This window comes from Mesoplodon mirus (assembly GCF_964341445.2).
Source record: "Mesoplodon mirus genome assembly, chromosome: 4".
NCBI lineage: Eukaryota > Metazoa > Chordata > Mammalia > Artiodactyla > Ziphiidae > Mesoplodon > Mesoplodon mirus.
This window is the reverse complement of record NC_138979.1, coordinates 10,982,079-11,009,612: the sequence shown is the minus strand read 5'-3', so window position 1 is coordinate 11,009,612 and position 27,534 is coordinate 10,982,079. Positions and strand designations below refer to the sequence as shown.

The window sequence follows — 27,534 nt, the reverse complement described above, 5'->3', positions numbered from 1 at the left end:
GTGATAGTTTTCCTGAGCTTCTCATGACAATGATTAATCTCTTTGAATGTTTCTTTATGCCTGTGAATAGCTTATCGAAACGGATTAAGCATCCTTTTATGCACGTTCTTAGTAATGTTGGCAATATAGTTCTTTTTAGTTTGTTATGGAAATAACCCAAATTGGGAAAGGTAGCTTTAAAAATCCCCCACTAACCAAAGCATGATCAATTGGGAAAAAATTTTTGAATTCTTTTCTTTTTCTTGTGAGAGGCGTGGGAAATAATAGGAAAGGGAAAGTGGGGAGCACCACTCACCAAAAAAATATTTTAAGAAATGTGCTGGCTTCTATTTCAGGAAGGTTTACATCAACACTGTTAACACAGACAAATGAAGGAAAAGGAAATGTGGATCATTGGTATTGGTATTTTTCAGAAAGGCTGATTGATAATATTTTCTTGTATTTGAGATAATCAAGGACAGAAAGCAATGTCACAGGATGTGAATTACTCCTCATGACGGTGAGGAATGAACTTGATATATGGGTGCCTATTTTCTGTCTGTTGTACAGTATGTCTGGGAAGTCCCTCCCATACCGAGTCCTTGGTCTTTCTTCCTCTGACCCTTTGACATGACTTTGACTCCTTATTGGCAGGGCCTTTTCCTAAGATTCTTTTGCTGATAATCCAGTCATGCTGTTCTCACACAAAGGCGAGGGCTAGAAATAGGCACTGTCAGGCTATGACACAGCCTTCCTCCTCCTTTGAAGGGGTAATGACCTTATTCAAGATGCTTTTATTAGGTCTTCTCTGCAAGTTACCGGAGAAAAGTCATTGCATTTCACACAACCATGCTGCCACTTCCAGTCTGGGTGGTTCTTCCAAGTCTCGGTCAACCCCGTTTTACATGGCTGAGGCACGGTAAGAAGTTGGACAATGAATTGTAATAACCTGGCTGATTTCTTACTTTGATTTAAAACAAAACAAAACTAATTATTATTATTTTTTTCTGCCTGTAAAAGTAGTCATTCCGACTGTAGAAAATACAGGGAAAACATAAAGAATAAAATTAAAATCCCACAAAATATCATTGTTATTAAATTTTGGTATTTTTCCTTCTATATCTTATTTTCTGAAGACAAAAATATAAATACTTGACAAAGTTTCAGTATATGTATATATGTGATTTCTACTATAAGATTGGAACCATGTTCTGCATATAATTTTGTATCCTGCTTCTTTTCACTTAGCATTATAAGGTGGCATAGCCTGCTGTCTTTAAATATGCCTCATCAATGTAATTTTTAAAAAAAATTTATTTTATTTATTTATTTTTAGCTGTGTTGAGTGTTCACTGCTATGCGCAGGCTTTCTCTAGTTGCGGTGAGCGGGGGCTACTCTTCGTTGTAGTGCGTGGGCTTCTCATTGCGGTGGCTTCTCTTGTTGCGAAGCACAGGCTCTAGGCACACGGGCTTCAGTAGTTGTGGCTCACAGGTTTAGTTGCTCCGTGGCATGTGGGATCTATCCGGACCAGGGATCGAACTCGTGTCCCCTGCATCGGCAGGCGGATTCTCAACCACTGCGCCACCAGGGAAGCCCAACAATGTAATTTTTAATAGATGTACAATACTCCACCATATATGACTGTACCAAGATTTATTTAACTGCTCTCCTACTCTCAACATTTTAGTTGTTTTTATGGTTTTTACTATGACAAAGCAATGATAAACAGCCTTTAGGTAAACCTTATTGTGAACCTCATTCCCTAGGGTAGATTTTTAGAAGGATAAACACTGGGCCAGGTGGTAGGAGCACTTCTGGATATGTGAAAAAATATATATGCATATATGTATGTCCTGCCCAGTTTCCTTTGAGAAATCTCACCTGCCATGTATGAGCTCCAGTGCCACTGCAACTTCATAGCACTGTTCGTGTGTGTGTATGTTTGTGTGCATGTAAACATACCTCAGCAAACAGATAAAATGATATAGATAAGAAGATATGCTGTCTCACTGTTTCAAATTAACATTTTTAACTTGGCTCTATTGAGATATAATTGACATATAACTGATGGTGTCCTATTTTAACTTGCATATTTTTTAACTAGTAAGGTTGAGTACTTTTTTTTTTTTTGCGGTACGCGGGCCTCTCACTGTTGTGGCCTCTCCCGTTGCATCCGGACGCGCAGGCTCAGCGGCCATGGCTCACGGGCCCAGCTGCTCCGCGGCATGTGGGATCTTCCCGGACCGGGGCACGAACCCGTGTCCCCTGCATCGGCAGGCGGACTCTCAACCATTGTGCCACACCAGGAAAGCCCAAGGTTGAGTACTTTTACTTTGATATTTGCATAGATCAAATGATCAGCCATTGACCTGAATTATATTCATTTGCCCAGCAGGTTTATAAGGATGTTAAAATAAGATTTGTATATATATATATTTGTCTTTATGTTCCTCTTTATAGCAGCTGATACAAAACTCACTTTGCCTATTCAGGAGTGGGTACTCTATATGTATGCTGAGTCATAACCACCTGAGTAGCTCAGAGAACAGTAGTTAAAAGCATCAGCTTTGCATCAGGGTTGGCTTTGGGCCAGGTATTTTCTACTTATTCCCAAGATACCTAACTTCTCTTAGCCTCAATTCCATCAGTGGCTAAGTGGGCACAACAATGCCTACTTCACTGTGTCATGCAGATGAAAGAATTTATGTAGCACAGGGCTGATACATAATAAGAACCTGATAAATAGTAGCTGTCACTGTGATCACTGATGAGCATAAAATGTCATCTGCCGCTAGCATCTAGTACTAAGGTCACTGCATTGTATCTGTCACTCTTGGGCAATAAAATGATGGTGAGATAAGTCTAATTTCTTCTTCTCATTAATGCAGATTTAGCCATGTGGCCTGTTAGCTGCTTTGATTCACAACCCACCTCCATCATGTTTCAAGTGATGCTGTTTTTCTGAACCCAGAAGGCAATGAAAATGATCCAATGAGAGGAAATGCAATAAAAAAGATCAATCACCCAGCAAGATACCAGCAGGCACCTATTAGAATGGCTAAAATTTAAAAAGACTGACCATCCCAAGTGTTGAGGAGGACGTGGAAGAAACGGAACTCACATGTACTCCTGACGGTATAATCATTCTGGAAAGCAATTTCGCAATTTCTTAGAAAGTTACCATACACGTACCATATGGTCCAGTCATTTCACTTCTAGGTTTTTACCCAAGAAAAAAGGAAATATATGCTCACACAAAGACTTGTACACAAATGTTCAGGCAGCTCTGTGGGTAAGAGCCCCAAACTGGATACAACCCAAATGTCCATCAACAGATGAGTGGATAAACAAATTTCAGTATATTCATACAATGGCATACATGCAGCATTAAAAAGGAACGAAGTATTGGTACACAAAACAACATGGATGAATGTCAAGATCATTATACTGAACAAAAGAAATCAGACCCAAAAAAGTACATACTGTCTGATTCTATTCATATAAAACTTTAGAAAATGCAACTGAATCTATACTGACAGAAAGTAAATCAGGGGTTGCTTAGGTGTGGGGGCAGGAAAGGAAAGGAAGAAGAAATGACAAAGGGGCACAAGGAGACTTGAATATATTCACTTGATTGCGCTGATGGTTTCAAGGGGGTGTACACACGTCAGAACTTATCAAATGATACACTTTAAATGTGCTCCACTTATTGTATGTCAATTATACCTCAATACAGCTGTCTCAAAAAAGACCAGTCAATTATATACTGGTGTGTTTTTTTTGTTTTTTTTTTTTGTTTTTTTTTTGCGGTACGCGGGCCTCTCACTGTTGTGGCCTCTCCCGTTGCGGAGCACAGGCTCTGGACGCACAGGCTCAGTGGCCATGGCTCACGGGCCCAGCTGCTCCGCGGCATGTGGGATCTTCCCGGACCAGGGCACGAACCCGTGTCCCCTGCATCAGCAGGCGGACTCTCAACCACTGCGCCACCAGGGAAGTCCTATACTGGTGTGGTTTATTCACTCTTCACTCATTAGTCTCTGGACATGACTAGTAGTTATGATAATAAACCTCAGGTCTCTGACTCCAAAGGCTGTGCTTTAATTGGGTCACATACTTCTTGTTACCAACAGCGTTTGGGATTCTTGAACTCATGCCTTTGGCTCCTAAAACAGCTCTATTTCTATTCATTTTTCAGTTCTTTCATAGTTCAGATGAAATTTTAATCATATAAATCACATACACGTGCGTAACTTGAATTTTAATATTTGAACCTACTGTTCTATACTACAACTACTCCCAGCTCCCAAGAAGCAAAACCCAGCTATCTGAATATTAGATTATAGTTAGTTGAGGGAGGTAACTGAGGAAACTCAAGAACTGAGACAGAAACAAGGAAATTCAGTTCAAATGCTTCCCGATGACTGAGCCACTGCAGAGAGGGACAGCAACTGTCCTCCTGTTTTCTTCAGCTGCTCCTTTCGGTCCTCCTGCTTCATCGGTGCTGTCCTTTCATGGAAAAGAGCCACTACCCAGTTTGTCCTTACAGATACTACAGGAAAGGGCTGGGCTCCCAGGGATGCTTCTGACCTAAGACGGACGCTCCCCATACAGCCAGAGTGGGAGCCCAGAGCTGGACTGGCAGCAGCGGGCTCCTCTGCAGCCCGTCGGCTTTGCTGCTCTCCCTCCTTCATGGTTTGGTGGGCAAGGAATCAGGTTGCCATGGCAACTTCCAGCATCCATTTCAGGCTAGAGGGAACATTCCCTAAGGCTCCTCTCCATCTGTGTGTCCTTGACGATTTCCCTGCCTTGGTGAAGTAGTAGGTGGGGAACCACTTCCTCCAGGGATCTCCCCCAGCTCACCGATGGTATAAATGGGCAGGGGAACTGCATTGCCATGGCAGCAACTCCTCCACTTCCTCCATTCGAAGAAAGTCTGGCTCAAGGGATGTGCCTGGTGCTCCCAATGGCAAAGTCAGCAAGGAAGGAACTGCATTATCTTAATGGTTTCCACACGCTCCTTCCAAGAGAGGGGTTGGCTTTGTGGGGTGGATACTGGGGGATGGGCAGGGAGTTTGGCTGAAGAGCCCTGTTCCCAGGGACCTCACTGCCATGACAACATCCCTAGCGGCAGAGACTGGGCAGGTCTCTCACCAGCTAAGCCCTGAGGTCACCTTTCAAATCTGTTGTTTGTTCTTCTCTGCTCCCTTTTTTCTTTTTCACAACCCCCAGGGATTCTGCTGGCTTCTCCGCTCTGGATTCTTGAGATCACTGATTATGCCTTCCTCGTGCCCAAGACTAGTTTCAGGGTAGGCTGCAGTCTTTGCATACATTCACCTTCCCTGATGTACACCAGAATTCCACAAAAAACCTCCTTTGAAAGAGGCAGGCTTTGTATGCAAGAACATGGGGATAGAGGGAATCACAAGAATAATAACCACGGGAAAGCGGAACTACTTCTGTTCGTTGTAACTGTGTCCAGCCGTGGGAGGGCAACCTTCCCTTCAGCCCTCACACTGTCTTCCTACTCTGGACTTGGAGCCCTTGGTGGGAACAAAACTGGCTTTGGTGTTCAAACATCATGGTTTGAATCTTGTTTCAAGCGATTCCTACCAGCTGAGAAGTCACAGGTGAGTCACATACCCTTTCTGGGTGTCCATTTTCTTATCTGCTGAAGGAGAAAGCAAAATGTCTTCTTTGGAGAATTGTGGTGAGAACCAAGAGAGGCAATCGATACACAGAAGTACTTTGTTCGTGCTCAGGCACTTTACAAATCTTCATAATTTTGGTAATTTTTGTTCTCATGGAGCATTCTTAATTGATTGGCTCAATCAATTATTCATTCAATGAATGGATTAGGGAGCGCATTCTAATACTTCCTTTAAGGCAGGTTACAGTAACCTCCAGGAGGGTCACTGTCCTCATCTGTACAATGGGATAACCACAGTCTCAAAGTATGATTCTGAAAGTTAAATTAAGTACTGACTGATAAATGTATACAGCAGTGCCGAGCAGAGTACCTGCTCAATTCATAATTACTCCTATGGTCTGCCAACTACATACTCTTCTCAGTTTCTCCTTGGAAGTCTTGAGTCATGCTGATGTGACTCGGGTCTGCTTGTGATGCTCTCTACCACTTGGAAAGGCCTAGAATTAGCAAAGAAGGGTTGGGGCCAGGAAGCCCCCACTGCAGATAGTGACACTGCCCAGGACCGGGGGTTATTTGAGATAACCAGAGAAGCTGTAATACTTCTCAACTCCCTTTATATCCCATGGAGGGTTAGCAAATTTGGCCGTGAATGTGCAGCAGGCACGGACTGCTTTGGGGGAACTTCCCTTCGGTTGGTTGCCTCTTCTTCCCTTCCTTGGGGCTTTCTGTCCATGTGGACCAAGGGTCAACCCCTCCTGCTGACACCCCCCAGGACTCTCACCCAGGCCTGCCCTTCCTCACATGGCGCCTCCAGCTCTCAAACCTTCCCTGGGACCACCCTCCCTCCAAGCTTACCTGACCCACTGTCGGCTCTTCCTTTTAAGGACAACTCAGTGTTCAGTGGTCTAATCAGTAATTTATAGATAAGACATTAAAAAGTAATGAACACTTAAAACACTGCCCCTCCCAGAAAGTATTTTTGTAGTTCGACTGGGACTTTCAAAGGCTTCACTCCTAACCCCTTAGTAAAAACGTTCATATCTACATCAGCCTGTGGTTACTGGGCCCTCCCCTCCCTAAACTTCCACTAAATTTAGAGTATTTTAGATTTCATTGTGCTTTAATTAGCTCACGTGCTAGTGTGTTCTCCCCAATGAGATTATAATTTCTCGAGGGCAAGACATTTTTTTTAATACTTCTTGATACACTCTCCTCTGACCAGTACTGTGGAGCATAAAGTAGACTCTCAGTAAAAAATGTGCAATTGAGGGCTTCCCCGGTGGCGCAGTGGTTGAGAATCTGCCTGCCAATGCAGGGGACACGGGTTCGTGCCCTGGTTTGGGAAGATCCCACATGCCTCGGAGCAACTAGGCCCGTGAACCACAACTACTGAGCCTGCGCGTCTGGAGCCTGTGCTCCGCAACGAGAGGCCGTGATAGTGAGAGGCCCGCGCACCGCGATGAAAAGTGGTCCCCACTTGCCGCAACTAGAGAAAGCCCTCGCACAGAAACGAAGACCCAACACAGCCAAAATAAATAAATAAATAAATAATTTAAAAATGTGCAATTGATTTATAATGGTGAGAATTTCCTCAGCCAAAAAAAATGTCTTCTCATACACTGGAGTTACATTTGGAAAGCTGAATTCTCTTAAACTCCTGATTGATTCTAAAAACAGCTATTTTGTGGGTTCTGTCTCTACATTTTTTTCCCTGAACAACCACACTGGGATAATTCTATTTAAGTGAGGACATCATTTCAAGTGGAGTGGTTTTACCAGCGTTCTTTTGATGGCTTTGTACAAATTTATATCCAAAGAGGCAGTTGTGGACGTGCAAATATACTTTATTCAAACTGTCTAATTATTTCTGATAAACGATTGGATATCTTAGTTCCGGAAGCCCAGGTTTAAAATAGGTCCTATTAAAGGACGTGATGCATAATGGAATTGCATCTTCTTTATTGATTAGATATTTTTAAGATGTTTCTTTTGCTCAAAGCCAAAGGACAGAAATATAAGAAAAGCATATTCTAAAACAGTTAAATCAGAGAAAAATAGTGGGTAAAGGAAAAATGAATGTTAAAATTAACTACATTGTTTCAGTTTGTAAAGAAAGCTTTTTTTTCACTCTCAGCAAAAGGCAGGCGAGAGTTCCTCACACATAGGGCCCCTCCAGAAAAAGGCTGTGGGCCTTTGGCTCCCCTAGGTATAAATTAAGAAAATGTTAATAATATCACTCTAGGGGACTGTCATGGGATATGTAAGGGTAGAGCTGTTCTCAAAGGTAACATCCAACATACCAAATTCTTTTTTTCTGAGGGATAAATTAAAACACCCTTTGAAAAGCAGTGCTCACAGGGTCAAAGTAACATCCCCTGTACAGCTAAGGAGCCTGGTTTCCTCTGAGGGCTGTTTGCATAATTAAGTTAGGCTCAGTCACACCACCCATGAAAGCCAGGTGAGGGGGACTCCAGCATTAGTTTTCCTTTCAGAAAATCGCTAGAGGGAAAGTTGGGTACCTTGGGCCATCATACAGGGACAGAGACTAGGAAGGGAAGAGACTTGGCCCCTCCTTGCCCTGGTCCCCATATTCAGAGGACACGGGTGAAGGACCTGCAGTGGGTGCTGTTGTCTGTCACTCAGACCCCCAAACCCCCCTTCAAGACAGAGGCATTCTGTCCCTGGTTTCCAGGGGTGTTGGCTGTTTGAAAGTTCACAACTGAGTCCTTCCCAGGCAACTGCCAACAGCTTAGGAGAACGGCCTTGCCCCAGGTCTGGCGCTCTCTCTGCGGGGAGCTGCATCCTGTGCCTTGTTGATAAGAGACAGCCCCCTCCTCAGTGTGGGCCTTGAAGGTCCATCCAGCTCCACTGTTCCCTGTGTGATGATTGCGAGGCCTGCACTGAGACCGCACTGCAGGTCAACCTGTCCGCCTCCCAACCCTACTTCTTTCCCTTCCTCAGGAGTGTTGATCCTGAGAGCACTCCCCACAAAGTCCCTCACACGGATCTCTTTCCTGGGGCGCCAGAACTAAGATAGAACATCTTTTCAATCTTGAACATCCTAGTTCAAGAGACTCTTCTACCAGGGAAGTTTACCATAAAAACTTAGGCTCTTAAAATGTGATAGGGCAACGTTAGCTAATTTTACAAGAGGAAATGAGACCCAGAGAGACAAAAGGACTGAGGTCCCACACAGACACCGCACTATGGCCAGGTCCTGACCCCAGCTGTGAAGACTCCCAAACTGGGGTTCTTTTTTTTTTTTTGCGGTACGCGGGCCCCTCACTGTTGTGGCCTCTCCCGTTGCGGAACGCAGGCTCCGGACGCGCAGGCTCAGCGGCCATGGCCCACGGGCCCAGCCGCTCCGCGGCATGTGGGATCTTCCCGGACCGGGGCACGAACCCGTGTCCCCTGCATTGGCAGGCGGACTCTCAACCACTGCGCCACCAGGGAAGCACCCGAACTGGGGTTCTTATCCAGATCGTGTGACCACTATGATATCTCCTCTATGCAGGTGGCAACTGACATGCTCCCTTCAGAGAAGAGAGCCACACGAGATACTGAACCACGAAGGGCCCTGCCCCACGCCCAGAAGGTGTTTAGATTTGTGTTGAGAAGGGGCTAGAAGGAGGTGTATTGGTTCCATGACCACTGATCTTCCTCCAATTTTTTCTTTTGATGTTGAGGGGGCTATGTTAGGAAGCAGGTAATAAATGTCGCTGTGATGAATGAGGAGCTAAAGAACCCTCCAGGCTTCTACAGCTCAGCTGGTCCCATAATAACAATCCTGGCAAGGAGGGCTTGCTGCCAGAGTAACAGCAGTAAAATCACCCTGAGCTCAGGCAATCTGCAGAGTCAGTATGTGTACAAAGCATCCCAATGATTACACTCTTATTATTTAGTGGCTCATTCTTACAGAATGCTTTACAGGGACTGATTCATTTCCCCAGAGATCACTTACCAGCTTATTGCCTTCTTTTAGTGAATGAGTCTGAATCTTTCCAGTTTCCAAGGGTCTACCTGTGGTGTATGTCATTGCTTTCTTTTCTGCCCAAATACCCGGGCCCCTCCCCCTCGCTTCCTAACACATTGTTTGTGGGTGGGACTGACTCCTGACCACCTCAACCCTCAACCAAAGTGGGGAGGTCCTGAACCAATCAACATATTCTCATCCCTTTTCCCATGGTGACTGGCCTAGAGATTACCTTCTTATTTCTAAACCTATGTCACTCAGCCCCTGACACACCCCTAATCTAATGATTAGTTCCGAGGGGTATGAGAACTAAGTTGGGTCAAATAGAGCGGAAGACTTTTCGTGGTTGGAGAAATAAAAGGTCCCTTTTCCTCCAAAATGGTGCCATGTGGAAACTGGAGGCCTGGGAATAATGTATCCATCGATCCATCCTGTTTTAAGGAGTCTAGCCTAAGTTGAAGCTAACACACAGAGGAGAGCAGCGTGGAGACAACTACCACGGCTGTGCTGGAGTGATCAAACAGCATCTGAATTTCACTGTATCTCTGGACTTTTCAATGGCACATGCAACTTATGTTCTTGAGTTGGGCTTTCTGCTTCTTGCAACCAAACACATGTCACTGTACATGCTTCCTGTAGAGGCTACTTCCTCTACATTGGCCTCTCTCCTATGCAATCCTAACCTGGACCTTCCTAGGGAAGAGCAATTCCAAATAGGAAATAAAACCCTTGCAAAGAGGAAGTTGAAGGACTAGCTCAAAGAGCATCCATCGATGGATTTTACCCCATAGGTTTGGCTCAGCTTAAGCTGGTGCTCAAGGCCTCAAGCTGTAGGTCATGTATGTTGACCTGTCCAAATATTGGCCTTTCCTAAGTAGTTTGTAGTATCTGTGAGGGCAGGGGCGATGGATTATATGACTTGAATGTAATCCTACAGTGCTGGATAAAATGTTTTGCACCATATAGGTGCTTAGGAAATGAGAGTTGAACTCAAGTAAATTCAGCTCCTGTCACTGCCATCAGCACATCTTCTAGAAGTTGGGGAGTAAGGACACTCCTCACAACACTGTCAAGTTTTGGGGTATAAACTTCCTTGGCCAGACGCCTCCCTGTTAAACCAGCCGCAACTAGCACAGGGTCTGGCCCAGAGTAGGCGGTCGAATATTTGTTGAATAAATTCACTTTGAATCTGTAATCACAGAACTTACCTGGTCACTTAACAGTTTTGAATTGCTTATTTGATATACTTTGAATCAGGCCTCTTTAAAAAGTCTAAATTGTGCTATGTCTGTATTTGACTGACTTCGCTTTCTGTCCACCAGCTGTTACTCTGTCATTTCACTCCAAAGACCAAGATGCAGTACATTGATGGAGGGGCTGATAGACAGGCATTCCTAGAATGAGGGGGGGATGTGCGTGGGGGGGTGAAGGTGACGGTGGTAGGGGGGGCACTGGTGGAGCTATCTACCTGCAAGCAATATTCCATGGAAATGGCCCGCTGCTGACTGGATGACTGTTCTGCTGAAAGAGGAAGCGTGTACAAGGGTGCCTGCTGGGCTGTAGGAGGTGATAGTTCTCTAAGCAGTTGGTAAAATAACTCAGTCATGATTAATACTGAGTTGGGTAAGCTGTTTTATTAGGTGATAATCATCTTCTCCAGTATAATCTTATCTTGGCAGAGAACTGCCATAGCTTAGCGAGAGGAAGAGTGGTCTCTCATGTTTATCAGGCTGAACAGCAGAATAACAAGGGTTCAGGGAAGGCTCCTTGTTCAAGACTTTTTGCAAAAACAAGAAGAGTATTTTCTGGAGAAAAGTGACTATGATTGGCCAGCGGGGAGTGTTCTGAGTCTGATGTTGATGTGCCCTGGCCAGCTGGTCTTCAGGAGACCTGGCATGGAGATGTCTTCGTGTGAATCTTTTCTTTTTTTAAGACTTTTTTTTTTTTTTTTTGATGTGGACCATTTTTGAAGTCCTTATTGAATTTGTTACAATATTGCTTCTGTTTTATGTTTTGGTTTTTTTGGCCACCAGGCATGTGGGATCTTAGCTCCCCAACCAAGGATAGGACCCATTAAGGCGAAGTCTTAACCACTGGATCGCCAGGGAAGTTGCGTGAATCTTTTCAAAACATGCATAAAGCTGCGGCTGCCCCTTGCTGTGACTACATCCCCAATGAGCTAGAGCTGCTAACCAGGTTGGTGCAGAGTTTGTCTAATCTGGTTAAGAGTATCTATCTGAGCTCATTAAAATGTAAACAAGATATACCTTGCTGTTTAAACAACATCAGAATTTGTCTTCCATCTGACACCCAGAAAAGAATCTACCCTGGATGTACCTTGCTTCTTCCTCTGAATTCTCTTAGCTCTCGTGTTTCACCTCTGCTCTTTCCACTGTTACACTCTTTGTCTTGTCTGCTTAATTCCAAGCTCTTGTAGGGCAATTCTTGCCTGATTTACCATCGCATCCTCCATAACGTGTAGTGCAAGGGCTTTTGGATATTAATTAATATTGAATATTAATTAATAGTAATGTTGGCAATAATTAACATTTATCGATCCCATACACTGTGGCCATGTGCCAGTTTCTGTGATTTATCTCTATTAACTGAATTCTTCCAACAACCACTTGAGATATGTATTTAAAATTAAAAGTCCTGTTATCTGATGAATTGACTAAGACACAGAACTGTTCACTAACTTCTCAGTGTTCACACAGCAAGTATTTGACCAGGCCATTGACCCTAGAACCTGTGATCTTAACCTCTATACTATATAATAGTTGATGAATAAATGTATGTTGAGTGATGAGGACTATTTGACTCCAGATCACAACAAACTTGGAGGATTCCTATTGGTTTTTAGCAATTTTGAGCATTATTTAATCTGGAAGATTTCCAGGAGATCAAGTTAGGATGAACCTTTATGCTTATTCATTCACTCATTCAAATATTAATATTCAAATATTCATTCATTTATTCAATAGGTATTTATGGAACACAAAATATGTGCCAGGTATGAGGATATGAGAGTGAACAAAAGAAATATCGTCTGGGTGCTGGTACAGCTTACCTTCAAGTGGGAGTGACGGTGACAAAACAGTTATACTAATAAACATGTGAATTACTATAAATTGAGGAGTTTCTCTGAAGGAAGAAGATACTAGCCCCAGAGAGCACATAACAGAGGAACCAGACAGACCGGGGCCAGGTGTCAGCAAGGCTTCTAGGAAGAACGTATCTTTTACCTGTCTTCTGAAGAATGATTAGAGGGGGAGGACGGGAAGGAGGATAGGATGGGTAGGTAAAGCACTCTAGTAACTAGTCAGAGGAAACAGCACATGCCAAGTTCTGGGCCAAGAGAGATACTGGCACCTTAGGACCTAAACACTAACCCTGGCCACAGTGAGTGTGCTCACTCTTTAAAAAAATTAACTATAAATTTTTATATATATAAACCTTCTCACCTTCTACTATACATATGTAATATGACAAGAGTTGAAATCATATGTAATATTGTTCTATAAAGGGCCTTTCAAATTTAAGTAGAAAGTGAACATTCTTCATGTTTATATATCTTATGATTTTTAATATGCTCCATAATTTATTTAATAAATCCTTTAGGTATATACCCAGAAGTGGAATTGGTAGATCATATGGTAGATCTATTTTTCATTTTTTGAGGAACCTCCATACTTCTTTCCACAGTGGCTGCACCAACTGACATTCCCACCAGCAGTGAACAAGGGCTCCCTTTTCTCCACACCCTCACCAACGCTTATTATCTCCTGTCTTCTTGATGATGGTCATTCTAACAGGTGAGAGGTGATCGCTCACAGCGGTTTTGACTTAATTATTGCTACAATGGCAGTCATATTGCAACATAGAAATGGGTCAAATTAACATGTTTACATTTTAAATTTATACAATGTTATATGTCAGATATACTTCAATAAGAGAAATAAATCCTTTAATGTTGCATATTTTTTTCTATTTTTTCACTATTATACAAACAGTAAATATTTTTGTATAAAACTGTTTTGGCATATTTGTGATTGCTTTCTTTATGCAAACTTTTGTGAGCTCTGGATACATATTGCCCAATCTTCCAAAAATGGTTATACCAACTTATAATTCCACAAATAGTATATGATTATCTATTTTACCCCTTCCTCACAAATCTTGGTGTTTTCTCTTTTTGATTTTAAGTCTTTACTAATACAAAATGAAAAAAATGGCATTTATTTTTATTTTTAAATTTTTTTTTTTGTTCCCTTGATTACAAATGAGATTGAGTTTTTACTCCATAGAATGATCAGCCATGTGTGAATTAGCATTTGAATGTTTTGAGAATAGTCTCTCCAGACTGAAAAAGCCCAACCTCCCAGGACATTCTGTACAGATGACGAACCAGGTTTTGGCCAATTTCTATATGATCCTGAAAAAAGATATAATAATCAAACTTTTCTATTAAAAGAGGAATAAGGTCATATTTGGTACTGAGCTTCTGCTTGCAGCAATTGTCTCCATCATCTGCTCCCCTTTGCCTGAGAGAGTTCAACCTTGCTAGAGGTCACTGCATCGAGTATGGTACCTCCCAAGTTGGTTTGCAGAGTAAGGCACGCCAGTCAAAGGTCCACATCCAAGGTCAGAAGACAGGAAAGGAAGGAAGTGAAGGAGGTGGGGACGGAGACTAGGAAGGACAGGGGAAAGGAGGAAGGAAAGCAGTGAGGAAAGAAAGAAACAGATTGCTGAAAATATATGCCTGTTTGCCTCCACTGTCTATTTCTCCTGCCCCTTTGATGGAAGGGCTCCCATTCTATGTACTTCCTTCCTAGACACAGTCTCAGTGTCCCTTTTAGGGTTCTCCTTCTCAGCCTAGTCTCTGAAATGTCTTTGTTCTCTTGTCTTAACTTTGTAAAGCGTTCCCAAGACAGGATCTATTCTCTCTTCCCATCTCCCTTTCTGAACCCTTTTAAATACTCTCCTGACTAAAGTCAGCTCTTCACTTTTCCATTTGAGACAGTTTCTTCCTGTCTATTTCTCCTGACCAGCGCTGTTCAGGAGGCTTGTGCTAGATCATCCCTCAGTGTCGAGCAGACAAAGGGAAGCTTGTGGGTGTTGGGGGTAGTGCCAGAGAACAGAACCCCTTGTCACCGTATGCATCCTGCCCTGTGCCTGCCTGACTTGGCTTGGCGGGAACCCTGCCAGTGCTTTGTAACAGCTTGTGTATCCTCTACTTCTGACAATTTTTTTCTCGTGTTCAATTTCCAAATACATGCCCAGGGAGTCCCCAGCAGTAATTTCCCTGAGTCATGCCTTTCTTTAATTTTCACATTTCTCTTAGTTTCCAGGATCATTCATTACTATGTGCCCCCCACGCCCCCCTCCCCCATCTCTTTCTCCCTGTCGGTCAGGGGTGTGAGCAATGGCTCACGTCCTCTCCGGTCCCTCAGGCCATCCCTGGCCTCTGATGCGTCACTTGAATGACACTGCTGACACCTACACAGTTCTAAAAGTCCTCCGTTAGTCATTCATTTGGTCAGGGCTCTTAAGGTCCTTTTAAAATTCATAAATTCTCTCTGGAAGGTGGCACATCTAGCTATTAGTTTTTTTCATCAAGTAGGTTCAGAGAATGAGGCCATGAGGTGATTTTTAATAAAGAGGCTTGGGAGGTATGAAGCAATAGCTTGGAAGAGATGCTTCAGCGAGGCCTAAGCAGCCCTGCATTGGTTCCAGGAGGAAGCAGGAGGTGCTGACAGCAGTGAAGAGTGACTCCAAGGCCAAATGCCAAAGAAGACGGGTGGGTGGGGACAATCATTCTGTTGCTGTCCTTCATTTCTTCAGACTGATTTATTTTGGCAAGGTGGCTTCTAGGTGACCACACAACCTATTGCCCAAACTGGGACACTTTTGAGGGTGAAATGGGGGGAGGTTGCTCCTAAAAATTATACAGCATGGACAGTTGTAAAGAAGATTGTCCTGGGAAAATGAGGACACATAATCCCCCTGATTACCGGAGGTACTGGAAAGGAATCTCTCTGTAAGCTCTAATGGGGAATTCTGCATTTTCCCCTAGAAGTCAAATTAACAAACAAACAAACAAACAACTCTGCTTCCTCCTCCCAGGTCCACACAGAGTCACAAGACAATTATTCATCTGAATGTTTAAAATGCACGGATTCCTATTTATGTATTCTTGGTTCAAAGTAAAAGGTGAAATATGAAAACAGAGGCAGATTGGGGGGTGAGTTGTGAAGGGCCTTGAGTGCCGAGCTGAGGAATGTCAACTTAATCCTGTCTGCGAAAAGAAACTGCCAGGGGAAGGGTGCAAAATCCCACCCTGGCGTACAGAATGGATGGATATAGCAAACACATCGTTAGCGGAGATGCTTTTGACAGAAAGTGCCAAGGATGTGAGTGACAGCGGAGTGGAGGACACACAGTGAGGACGCTACATTTGAGAGACTGTGGAGCTTGAATCAATAACACTTGGTGAGTTACTGGATGTGGGGAATGAGGAAGAAGAAATCAAAGGTGACTCAGGTTTCCAGAAAGACTGACTAGACGAAGGGCAAGGCTATATTAGCCCAGATCAAGGACGCAGGAAGACGAACAAGATTGGGGACAAGACATTTCATTTTTTTAATCTAGAATTTAAAGAATGTGTATTATGTGCCAGGGCTTTGCTGATACTTTACATGCCACCTCACTTAATCTTCTCAACAGCCTTCGGAAGGAAGTCTTGTCGTTATTCCCATTTTACAAAGGAGGAAAAGGAAGCGCAGAGAGGTTGAGAGCTTCGCTGTGGGCAGCCAGCCAATGTGAGTGGAGATGGGGGCCACAAGAGCTCTCGCCCTTTAACTGTGCCCACCTCTCTGAGATGCACTTGGAGTATGTTAAGGGGGTGGTGATCTGGGGCTGTCTAACTGTTAGTATAAATTTGGCAGATGAAAATCTATTTCCTTTTATGATTTGTTTTTCTTTTCATTCCATTTAGGTGAGTATTTATGAAGGCTTACCTTTTCTTTCTAGATTATAGCCACTATTATGTCACATCCATGGGATGACTCCAAAGCATTGATCTCAGTCCCTGACAAACAGCTGTATATCTTCAGCTGTCTGTTAAATTGAGGATCTGTAACTAACTAGCTGCATTAACCTGGAACAGTCATATATCTTTTCAGAGCCTCAGATTTTCCTTGGCTGACAAGAGGTGGTTTGAAGTTGAACATCTATAGTACCAGACTTTAAGGCCTAAGAGAAGCCTTAGCTATCTAGTTATTGATAAAACCTCTTTACTCTGCCTAGGGCTCCTATAGTTATAACTTGTGCTATCTAATACAGTTAAAGTATATACAATTAAAAATTCATTTCCTTGGTCTCACTAGCCACACTTAGATGCTCAGTTGTCACATGTGACTAGTAGCTACAATAATGGACAATGCTGATATAGAACATTTTTATCACTGCAGGATGTTTTACTGGATGGTGCTATAGACTAACCAACCATCATGTCTAAAGCCCAAATTATCTTCCTCTCCATCAGCTCAAACTTCGTAGTTCCTTTGTCTCATAGTAGCACATAACACCGTTGTTATGGACTGAATTGTGTCCCTGCCCCATTCCCTACCCCAGGTTCATATGATGAAGCTCTAATCCCCCCTCCCCAGTGTGACAGTATTTGAAGATAGAGCCTTTAGGGAGATAATTACGGTTAAATGAGATCATAGCGTGTGACCCTAATCCAATAGGACTGGTGTCCCTTTAAGAAGAGGAAGAAATCTCTCTCTCAGCATGTGCACATGGGAAGGACCATGTGAGGACTCAGTGAGAAGGCAGCCACCTGTAAGCCAGGAACAAAGGTCTCACCAGAAACCATCTGCGATGGCACCTTGATCATGAATTTTTGCATTTCAGAACTGTGAGAAAATAAGTGTCTGTTGTTTAAGCCAACCAGTCTGGTTTTCTGTTATGGAAGCCCAAGCAGACTAATACAACCATTCTCTAGGAAACCCAACCTCAAAATCCAGGTATGAGGAAAAGGGATGCCTACTTCCAGCCATGCCTTCATCTCTTAACCTAACACCCTTTTCTTCTGTTTTGAATTGATTCTTTTCTTTTGAATATTTCTTCAATGTTCTCCTTCCTTTCAATTTCCACTAACCTAGCATCATCTCATATCTGAGGTACTGAGCTACCTAGCATCATTTTTCCTACTACCGCTCTCAATTTATAAATTAATCTCACTAAAAGATTGTTTTCATTTATGTTATCTTTTTGTCATAAATCTTCAGAGGTTCTGGATAAACTCTGGGTCAAAGCCCAAACTTCCTATGCCAAGATTCACAGTGTGGCCACTATCTACTCCTTTTTAAAAAATTTAGATATAATTGACATATAACATTATATTGGTTTCAGGTGTACAACATGATTCAATGTTTGTCTATATTATGAAATGATCATCACGGTAAGCTTAGTTAACATCTCTCACCAAACACGGTTACAGAAAGCACTTTTTTTACTATCCACTCTTAATGCCTCCCCCTCAAGCTGCACACACTCTGAACAAACTGACCTTCTGACTCATCCCTGCCCTTTTAACAACCACTGCCCCTGCGCCTTGTTCCAGTGTCTTGCCCCAGGATGTAGGCGAATCCTGCTCTACATTCTGACCCTTCCAACTGCTCACTGTCCGTCATCCATCATTCCCAACACGACCCACAAATCCCTCTCTTTCTTCTAAACTTTACTCATCATCATCAGCAACAGCATCACAACAGACATTACAATAAGAACACTTTACGGAGTAGTTACTATGGGCCAGCAACTGCGCTTAGGAGTTTAATTATTTTACACAATTTTTATAAAAACACTATGCAATCAATATCCCTGTTACCATTTATAAATGGAAAAACCGAGGATCACATTGCTCAGGTTATGGCAAGCCTTAGCTTAACCCTCTTTGTTACACTCTCTCCTTAACACTGATTTGGGGCTTGGTGCCAGAATATTTATCTTTTCGAGCACAGATCTTGTTTCCCCTACTAGCCTGGAAGCTTCCCAAAGGCAAGTTCTGTGTCTAACACACTTTATTCAGTCATCAAAGCAGATCTCAAGCTGTGCTGGTTTTTGTTCTACTTACCTTTCTGAATCCCATCCCTGGAAGGTTGGCATTCCGCAAATATCAGCCTGAGGCCCTCTGCTCTTCTTGCTCTATACACTTCGCATTGTAATTTCATGAGCTCTTGGCTCCATCTCCAGCTGTACACGTGGTCAGACCTGCCTGGCCGACTCCTCTGGTAGAGAATACCTGTGTGGAGAGAAAGGCTGAAATCCATCAGGAACACTGGAACTCTCTTGTAACCTCTGGCAGGGCCAAGGCTAGGAGGAGGACACCCTAGGAGACCCCTAGGGTGCAAAATTTAAAGAGGTGCTCACTCAGGATTGTTGACTTGCTGACACTGCACTTTCATGACCCTGAGAATGAGTCCTGGCCATGACCTCTGGGGTAGGCCTAGGGAGTATGCTTGGGACACCAACAGTGTCAGATAGTCCCAGAGCCCTTTAATGTTTTTTCGAAGAGAATACATTTTCCCTTATAGTATCATTAGTGCTATGCTGGGCTTTCCCTTTATTAGATATTAAGTTTCTTGAGAACAGAAACTTATTTATCTCTCTAACCCTTCCCCACCAGTGCTTTATAACACACCAGCCACTCAAAAAGCTGGTTGTGATGTTGAATTGAATTCCCACTATTTTTGGCCGATCTCCACTGTGGAAGCCTGTGTGAGCACTCCCATTCCCTTTCCCCCTCTGAGTTTCATCCTGGACCAGCAGAGATAAAATCTGTAAAAGATTAAGGGGCTAAAGGGAATCAGTGGTGGAACAGGCACAGGAGGTAGCAATTAAGGAACCAGAGCCAGGGCAGTGGTTCTCAAAGGGTGTTCCCTGGATCCACAGTCAGCCTCACCTGAGAACCTGTTAGAAATGCAAATTCCCAGGCCCCACCCCAGACTTACTGAGTCAAAAACGCTGGGAGTGGGGCCCAGAAGACTATGTTTTTATCAGCCCTCGGGTGATTCTAAGCTGAAGAATGATCAGGTAGTGAATCAACCTTAGGGCAGGAAAGGATTTCTTGGAGCTAGCCAGAGGGAAGAAACTGTAACCTTAGAATATTAGTCTCGTTCAGTAGCAGAGCTGAGAAAGCCTAACCTTGGGGAATGTGGTTCTATTAAAGAAAAATATTGAAATCTGAGATGCTTTTGACATTAAAGAGGAGGGTTTAGTTTATAGAGAGTTTCAATCTGTAAAATAAAAACTCAAAGAACGAAAAGGATCCTGAAGAGACTGGAGTGTCAGGGGACACTCAAGATGAGACAAGCCTGGACTTCCCTGGTAGCACAGTGGTTAAGAATCCGCCTGTCAATGCAGGGGACATGGGTTCGAGCCCTGGTCCAGGAGGATCCCACATGCCGCGGAGCAACTAAGCCCGTGCGCCACAACTACTGAGCCTGCACTCTAGAGCCCGCAAGCCACAACTACTGAGTCCCCATGTCACAACTACTGAAGCCTGCGCGCCTAGAGCCCGTGCTCTGCAATGAGAAGCCACGACAATGAGAAGCCCGTGCGCCACAACGAAGAGTAGCCCCCGCTCACTGCAACTAGAGAAAGCCCGTGTGCAGCAACGAAGACCTCACACAGCCAAAAATAAATTAAAAAAGTAAATTAAAAAAAAAAAAGATGAGACAAGCCTGCTCAGAGGAGAACCAGATGTCAGAGCATCACACAAGCATGGCAGGGGACCAGAGCCTGGCACAGATGACTCTCACCCAAAATGCAGACAGTCTTCAGTTTGGTCCCTATAAAGACACAGAAGAAATGGTGGAGCTTGAAAGACTGGGAGGAAAGGATGTGTTTAAGACTGATTTTCAGAGAGAAGAGAGGAACTTACATGGCAGGCTTCACTTAGGACCAGGAATGCAGTGAAGCCAGTACCATTCATGCCAGGCTCATCCAGGTATCCACTTGGGGGAACTGACTCTTCCCAGATATTAGGCTCTGTATTAGTCAGACTTTTCCAGAAAACGAGAGGGTGTGTGTGTGTTTGTGTGTGTGTGGGGGGGGGCGGGCAGGGGGCGCGCATGCACACGAGAGAGAAAGATTGATTTTAGGGAACTTGCTCACATGACTGTAAGAGGCTCTGTGAGGCCAAAATCTGATGGAGTAGGTTGGCAGGCTGGAGACTCAGGGAGGAGATGCAGTTCAAGTCCAAAGGCACTCTGCTGGCAGAATTCCTGCTTGCTGCAGGAGGGAGGCGTGGGGTGGTGGTGGTGGTGTCTGTCCTGGTCCTATTGAGACCTTCAACCGATTGGATGAGGCTCACCCACACTATGGGGTGAGCCTCATCCATTAAATGAATTGATCAATTAAATAGTAATCTTATTCAAAAAAACCCTCATAGGAACATCCATAACAATGTCTGACCAAATATCTGGACACCACGGCCCAGCCAAGTTGACATATACAATTAACTACCATGGGCCTGCACCCAGGAAAGCTGCCTGCTACCAGGCTGGTGGTAGGGGTGCCAGTGGTGTGGTATGCTGCTACTGTGGTGGACAACCCAGAGGGACAGAGACCTGACAGGGAGCTCCACACTAAAGGATACACTACTTTGTGATCAGTCCATTTCTATTTATAAGCTGTGTGTGTATAATACTCTAGTTAGAGGAAAGGAATGAATTATATAAATTTCTACAAATAAATCAAGTAATAATAATTCCTTAATTATTTGGAATTATCCACCATATCTAAAATGTTAAATGTATTTCCCCCTACCATTGTCTTACTCAAGGCTGTCCTAATTTCTAGATCCTCTCCCTCAGCATAATTTGATTGCTTTTTAGGCATTTCCTGATTACTCTTCATCTGTTTTGATTCTATTTTCCTTGCCTTATTTATCTCCTTATTGTCTATAAAAATTAACAGGCGTTTGGATTCTTCCAACTTTTTTGTTATTATGAATAATATTACTATGAACATTTATTCATAAGTGTTTTGGTATATATGCCCACTCATTTCTGCTGGGGATATTCCTAAAAGCGATATACATGCACATGCTCAATTTTATTAGACTATGTAATACCAGTTTCCTCGGGCTGTGTGTCTGAGAATTCCAGATGCTCTACATTTTCACCAACACTTGGTAGTGTGAGTCTCACCACTCCAATGAGTTTAAGATGAGTGTTTTACTGTGGTTTTAATTTGTATTTTCCTGAGTAATAATAAGTTTGAATTCCCTTTCATTTGTTTGCTGGCCATTTTGTCTTTCTTTCGCGCGGGGGGGGGAGTACCTATTCAAGTCTCTTGCCCTTTTTTCTATTGGGTTGTCTAACTTCTTATTGATTTTTTGGTCTTTCTTTATATATTTTGTACACAAGCCTTTGTAGCTTATAGTTATTGTATAGTATTCTCCTACTCTGTGGCTTGCCTTTTTACTCTAAATGGTATCATTTGATAAACAGAAAGTCTAAATTTTAATGTGGTCCAATTTATCAGTCTTTTTCTTTATGGTTAGTCCTGTTTAAGAAATCCTTCCTTAACTCCAAAGTAGTGGAGGCTCTGTTATGTTAGAAACTCTCATAGAAATTTTAGTTTTTACCACTCACATTTAGATATACTCTCACCTGGCATTAATTGTATGTAAGGTATGTGTCAATGTTAATTTTTTCCAATGTGTTCCAGGTTGAGTCCCCTAGGAAACAGAATCTGGGCTATTGAGGTTTGTGTGCAGGAGTTTTGCTGGTGTAAACCTCTCAGGTACAATCTGACAGGGAGCAGAGGAAGCAGGATTGGGTGGAGGGAGACTTAAGCTGTGGGGATACAGTTGCATTAGTGACCTAAGCTGTTCCCAAGGGGCGCTCTTGAACTAGAACGGTCCTTCAGAGACCAATCTAGGCAAGGGCCAGGACTTTGCATCCTTGCGTCGACCAGTCATTGGACGTGGGGTACCCTCAGCGAGAGACAGTAATCTTGGGTGATGCAGCTTTCTTTGGCTAAGGGAAATTCCCAGAGCGAGATGCAGCTGTGAGCCGTGAGCAGACACCTAACTTTCCCAGCGACTGGGAGAATGAGTGCCTCTGTCCTGAAGGTGCATCTGAGTAAGCCAGTTGATTCAGAACAATTTATTGAAAAGATTATCCTATTACACTGTTCTGCAGTGCCGCCTTTGTCATAGATCAAGTGACCACATGTGTGGGTCTGATTTTGAACTCTATTCCGTTCTATTGGTCTCTTTGTCAATCCTTGAGGCAATACCACAGTTGTCTCAATTACCGCAGCTTTATCTTAAGTTTGGATATCTGGGACATTTTGTTTTTCAAGATTGTCTTGGCTATTCTTGGCCCTTTGCATTTATATTGAAGTCCTCAAGCTAGTTCATTAATTATCATACATACAAAATGTCTGCTGGGTTTTTGATTGGGTTTACACCGAATCTATAGGTTCAATTAGAGGAGAACTGACATTTTCAAAACACTGATTCTTGTAATTCACAAACTTGATCTATCTCTTCCCCTATTTTGGTCTTTAATTTCACTAAATAATATTTTGTAGTTTTCTGTGTAGAGTCCTTGAAAATCTTTTCCCTTCCTTTTTTTTTTGACGCTGCTATAAATTTTTTTAAAATTTTCATTTTCAAACTATTTATATTGGTATAAAATTACAACTGACTTTTGTATATTGCCCTTGTATCTGGCAACTTTGTTAAACTTGCTAATTCAAATAATTTGTAGATGATTTTGGATTTTATACATGCATAATTATGCTGTCATTGGAAAATGACAGTTTTATATCTTCTTTTCCACTCCTTATATCTTTTAACTTCTCTTCCTTACTATAGGAGCTCTGATTTAATGATGATTAGACTATCAGGTTTAATAGCCGTAGCAGGTAATTATAGCACAATTTATTTAATCAATATTTGATTAAAGGGCACTTAAATCAGTCCTCTCTTTATCATAAATAATACTGCAATGAGCATTGTTTTACACACGTTTTTGTGCAGTTGTCCCATTCATTCCTTAGAATGTATTCTGGATTTCTTGGAATAGTCAAATCAACAATTAAATTAAACACATAGAAATATATTTAAAATACTTTTAAAACAATATATGTGGTTATCAGACAACCATGCATTTTCTTAGTAACTTCTGTTTTGAGTTACAATGGGATGGGATCACACTTTTACAGAAAAAAGTCTAGGGTCTTGAAATATAAATTTAGAAAAAGTATTTTTGTGAGATGTGAGCATACCTACTCCTTTGTATTTGCGTTCTAAGGTACTCTGACTCCCTGGGCTTCATATAGTCTTACTGTATTTTCATAAATCTCTTTCATAGTGTTAGAACTGCCTGATCTCTTGACCTAAATAAAAATGCATTTTTCGGGCTTCCCTGGTGGCGCAGTGGTTGGGAGTCCGCCTGCCGATGCAGGGGACGCGGGTTCGTGCCCGGGTCCGGGAAGATCCTACATGCCGTGGAGCGGCTGGGCCCGTGAGCCATGGCCGCTGAGCCTGCACGTCCGGAGCCTGTGCTCCGCAACGGGAGAGGCCACAACAGTGAGAGGCCCACGTACCGCAAAAAAAAAAAAAAAAAAAAAAAAAGGATCTCATGGTTATCACAGAGCGTTGGAAAAATAAAAATGAGAAAAAAAATGCATTTTCCCAACATTTTCCTTTGATATTGCAAAAAGAAAGCAGAGAGGAGAGGAAGAGAGAGAGAGAAAGAGAAAGAACAAAAGGGAAAAAAGGAAGTATAGATAAACAACTTGAGACCTTAATTCCTGCCTTGCCACTTCAAGGTAGTAGACTAATTCACTGCCTCAGGGCAGTTATGTGGCAGGTGGAAAGCAGAACCATCTGCAGGATGTTCCCAGCTTTGTTTCAAAACACTTAATCCCACTGAGAACAATAATTCCCCAGAAAAAATGTTCCCCTGGTCTAGTATTAGAAGAGGTTCATAGAGACACAGCGACTCAGGTCCTGTTTATAGAAGATATGTTCCAAATATTGCATGGAGCACACCTACACTAAAAAATTAATTTGTTGTTTATCTGAAATTCAAATTTAACTGGAGGTCCTCTTTTGTGTGTGTGTGTGTGGGGGGTGTATAATTCCCCCTAAATCTGGCAACCCTAGATCGCAGGCACTTCAGAGCTCAGCTTTGCACGGGACAGAGATTCCCGAGGCCCATGTGTGGTCTGGAATGCATCAGAGAGCCGCCAGGTCTGGGTCTATACAACCAGGAACAGCGGCTATCTTGGTAGTAAGTGGAAATAAACAGATGACTGAGGACCAAGCTCCCGCACCCTGTCACTGTGCAAAGCCTTGGAAACCTGGTCCGATCTGGTATGGGAGAGGCAGATCTTTCCAGAATGTCTGAGGCTGAATTTCTGATTTGCTCATTGAGATGAAATATTCAAGTAACAATTTGTTTCCTAGAATATTTAAAAGCCATAATCCATTCACATCTGAATTTGTAAACCACAATTATAACCTTGTGATGATACAAAAACAAGAAACAGAAAAGTCTGTTGCTTCAAAATCTGGGCGATTAGCATCTTGACTCTTGCTTCCCAATGGTCAGAGCTCAAGAAAAGGCTTTGTCTGTGTAGGTCAGGAGCGGAACTAAGGATTCAGGGGGAGGCGTGGTGACAGCTGCCTATTCCTGCATCTAAATACCTCCTCATGGTGCTTCTGTTTTCCCCTCCGAGGTGTCTCTGAGTCGCAGAGTACAGGGCATGAGGCAGAGACCCGTCCAGCTCGGCCCGCAGGACCTGCACCCACTCACCCTGCTTACCCATGGGCGGCACTCCCGCCTCCCACCATTGGTCACAGAGAATGTGGTCGTGACCAGGACCCGCAAACTCAGCCCAAATGAATGAGGTTCCCCAGGGAGCTCTGTGTGGACGTGAAAACCACCCCCAAGTCCTATGTATTGTTTATTACTACAGAACTTTGACTCCAGTTCCCATGCTGTTCTTCTGATCCTGGTGAGTTCAGCTGGACCTGAGCTGTTGGGAGGACTCCCTTTTGTTCTCTGTGACTTAAAAGCCTAGCCTGAAGGCAGCCAGGCTGTTCTCTTGGCCATTTTTCTCCTGGCTCACTGTCTAAACTTTAACGCCTTACCACTCCTACGGTAAGAAAACAAAACGAAAATGAAAACAAAACACAAAAGTCAAATCTAACCAGGAAAAAAGATAGCTTATGAGAGACGTAACCTTGAGATCTTAGAAAGATCCAGTGTGGCCAGGCCGACCTGCTGCTCATTGCTACTCACCCACCCTACCCCCTGCCTTCTGATTTCCTCTTGACCTTTGACTGGAGGCTGTTTTCATTGATTTCTTCTGGTGAGGATGCTGGAGAAGAGGTGCTTCTCTCACTCAGAAGGAGATCCTGGGCCCATATTTTCACTTCAGCTGCTCAAATGACAGGTTTAAATAAGGATAAAGAATCCAAAAGAGGAATTCAGGTGGGTACATCGTACAGAGACAGGATTTTATTTATATCCTCTTCACTCTTCATGCTTCAAAAGTCTACCCATCAGCACTTTGGTTCAGTGTTCTCCTGTTCCTTGTCCCAAACCTGCCCCCATCGTAGGAGGGAGTGGGTGCGAGGGTGGGGAAAACCCAGCTTCTTCGATAGATATTGTAACACAAAGCCAGTGAATTGGAAGCAAAAACCACTTCATCATAATTTGCAGGAAGCTCTGTCCTGGTTTTTAGGAATTCACCAATTCCGAACTCGTTGGCAGCATAGAGACCTATTTCTGGGCTTTTAAAAAAAAATTTTTATTCATTTATTTATTTATTTTTTGGCTGCACTGGGTCTTTGCTGCTGCACGTGGGCTTTCTCTAGTTGTGGTGAGCGGGGCCTACTCTTCATTGTGGTGCACAGACTTCTCATTGCAGTGGCTTCTCTTGTTGTAGAGCACGGGCTCTGGTGTGTGGGCTTCTGTAGTTGTGGCACGTGGACTCAGTAGTTGTGGCTCGTGGGCTCTAGAGCACAGGCTCAGTAGTTGTGGTGCACTGGCTTAGTTGCTCCACGGTATGTGGGATCTTCCCGGACCAGGGCTCGAACCCATGTCTCCTGCATTGACGGGCGGATTCTTAACCACTGAGCCACCAGGGAAGTCCCTAGGCTTTTTATTAGTATTATTATTTTTCCCTGAAGCTACTCTTTCCATAACCTCCAGGTCAATTTTAGAAATGAATTTATTGATGATCAAGGAACTGGTGTATGAAGTCTAAAATCCTCTGCCTGGGGCTTCCCTGGTGGCGCAGTGGTTGAGAATCTGCCTGCAAATGCAGGGGACACGGGTTCGAGCCCTGGTCTGGGAGGATCCCACATGCCGCGGAGCAACTAGGCCCGTGAGCCACAACTACTGCACCTGTGCGTCTGGAGCCTGTGCTCCGCAACAAGAGAGGCCACGATAGTGAGAGGCCCGCGCACCGCGATAAAGAGTGGCCCCTGCTTGCCACAACTAGAGAAAGCCCTCGCACAGAAACGAAGACCCAACACGGCAAAAATAAATAAATTAATAACTCCTACCCCCAACATCTTCTTTAAAAAAAAAAATAAATAAATAAAATAAAAATAAAATAAAATCCTCTGCCTGTATTTAAGAGGTATCCTGATCTGGCCTTTCTCATTTCAATTCCTAATTTAGTTGGAATGTGTTAAGTAGTAAAAAGCTTAGCTTTAAGAAAATACCTGGAAGTAAGAGTTATTATTCTGCTGCACTGAAAATATGGCTATTCTTCCAGCTTGCTTGTCTATCTATCTAGCCGTCTTTCCCACCAGCTCTCACTAAACTGTAGCTGGTTTCCACAGTTTCCTGATATTTGATAAACGCCCCACCCTCGCCTCCCCCTTCC

General features: G+C 43.3%; 1 long non-coding RNA gene across 1 annotated transcript; it reads left to right on the top strand.

The window, feature by feature from the left end:
• Positions 1 to 671: 671 nt before the first annotated feature.
• On the top strand, positions 672 to 3,544 carry LOC309803133. The gene is made up of 3 exons (XR_014293905.1): positions 672 to 898; positions 2,089 to 2,297; positions 2,869 to 3,544. It is a non-coding gene; the product is annotated as an uncharacterized lncRNA (long non-coding RNA).
• Positions 3,545 to 27,534: the final 23,990 nt, after the last annotated feature.